Raw genomic sequence first — 2,575 nt, 5'->3', positions numbered from 1 at the left:
ACCCAATATATAGGCAGCTGCTCTGAATATCAAAGGTCAAGTCCCAACTGCCACAAATAATTGATTATTGTAAGTGATAATCGATTATTCAAGTCCGTTATAGGTATTTTCAAAAAGTGATAATCGATTATATGAGGTGATAATCGATTATTCTTGAATGACTTTTGATAATCGATTATTGCTTCTTAATAATCGATTATTGCAGTTAAAAATGTAAGTTTTACAAAGTTTATAGGACTTTCCTACTACATTTAATTTCAACAAATTGCTTTTAAATAATTTTAGACTCTTCTTCAACTAAGTCTTCTTGCAGCATCATCAAAACAATTGTCTTCAAGATTTACCAATGCTCCTTATTGGTAACAAGTAGCACTCGTTTACAGGGCCATTGTAAACGATTACATTGCACACTTTATCACCATTATCTTCACCAATTCAACTATACTCATCAAATCATAACCATAAATTCATTTTGTTTCCACAAACATTATCACTTGGAAATCAAATTATAAAGCACTTCAATAAAAGACACATTTTATTTCCAATTACATAAATGTATTGAACCAAACGTGGATGTTCTATATATTGAACCAAATAAGTTTAATTACAACATTTATTTCTTGTCCTAACACTCAAGTCTAATACAATAATTAGTCATTTTTATTTCTAACTACTACATTTCCGGTGTATGGTGTCCTAAGTGCTTGGCTCTTAAAACGCCTTCTTGAACCAATCCTAACATAAGTCTTCAACTGTGTTTGGTTGTTGGACATTCCACCCGGTGCATTTGGCGACATTGCACCTTCTTCATTATTGCACATTCCAACTGCCCAAAATAAAATAACTCAAATGAAAACACCAAAACAAATAACAAAAACCCATAACGAGTGCAAGAGATGACAAGAACCCCAATACCCAAACCTAAAACCCAATACCAAAACCTACAATGGGAGAAGGCATTTACCTTGGTCCACGAAGGTCCATTCTGGAACTTGCCATTTCAGCAAAACTGAGACAACGGGATATGCATCAAGAAGGCACTGGAGAGCACGAAAACCCCAGTAGAACCACAGACCGAAGGAAGAGGACGAAGGCAGAGGAGCAAATGTGAGAGAACGAAATTTGTCACACAAAACTAATGAAACAGACCAAGGGTAGAATTGGAACCCAAATTGTCTGAAACCCTTTTCATTTTACAGGCCAAAATTTAAAAAAAAGAAAATAATACAAACTATCCAATTGGACGTTGACACCTGGCAGTGTCAAATGTGTGTCAAAAATTGGGTGTCAAAATAACGGAACCCTTTTTCTATTGCGTTGTTGGTTAATCTCACACCTTCCCCTTTCGAGATTTCGAAATCTAGGGACTCTCGAGATAAACCATCTCTCAATTACACATAAAGATCTATGCCTACAATGCACTCTCCACTAATACACAACCAACATATTATATTGATTATTTTTTATCTATTACATTGATTTTTTTTAGTTGATATAGATTCTAGCAATGCAGAAAGTTAAATAGATTCTAGCAATGTAGAAAGTTAAAAACATATTATATCAGTTATTGATCAACGTAGAATATATTATTATTACATGGGTTAAAATAATAAATCAATATGAAATAGTAACATTAATCACTAAAAAATGATCATATATAATATTAGTTACTTTTCTTATCTCTTAACCCATGTAATATCTTTAATTAGAAATAGATATTACATTAGTTAAGAGAAGTAGTCGATATTAAATGTCCTAGAGACTATATATAACATCAGCTAACTTACTAATCAATGTTATATGTGAGTTTTATTTTTAATATCGTTTCAATTTTTACATAAAACACAACCTGTAATCTACCACACATTCCAGATGACCAGAATCCATATATAATTATTATAACTACCAAAGTTTGTTCAAAATAAATATTAACTAATAATAAATAAAGTAAAACACAATACCAAACAACTATATATACAAAGCAATGTCTAGATATCACACGATTACAGTACCAATTAATTCTATTACAATGAAATGTCTAAATACCACATGAATTAAAACACAATACCAAACAACTACATTATAAAGCAATGTTTAAATACCCTTCACGATAAAAAGCTAGATGTTTTTCACTCTTAAGAATTTAGCTCACTCCTTACGAATTTTTTCAATTATGTCAATGTTTTCATTATTAAATACCTGAAATACAAAAGAAACATTACTTTTAATTATAATATATGAAACATGTAATTTATTTTATATATTTATTTAGATTGAATTTGTTAAAATAGTAAAAAATAGACATGTGGTTCATTTTCTTTTAAGTAGAAAATATAGAGTAATACATTTATAACGAAGAATAATAAAGGAAAATATGACTAAGTCTAAATACTCATAATATTGTAACAAACAAAATCTTGTACTAAAAACATCTTAACAATATTTAACATTTTTATGCAAACTGTTCTATATAAATAATATGTACTAAGCTTGTTACAAAAATAATCAATTATAGGTTTCTATAAAAACTTAGTAAAAACATTTGTTAATTGATAAATTAAGTTAACAAACTTAG

Source organism: Vigna radiata, unplaced genomic scaffold (genome assembly GCF_000741045.1).
Source record: "Vigna radiata var. radiata cultivar VC1973A unplaced genomic scaffold, Vradiata_ver6 scaffold_51, whole genome shotgun sequence".
NCBI lineage: Eukaryota > Viridiplantae > Streptophyta > Magnoliopsida > Fabales > Fabaceae > Vigna > Vigna radiata.
Note: the sequence above shows the minus strand (reverse complement) of the source record.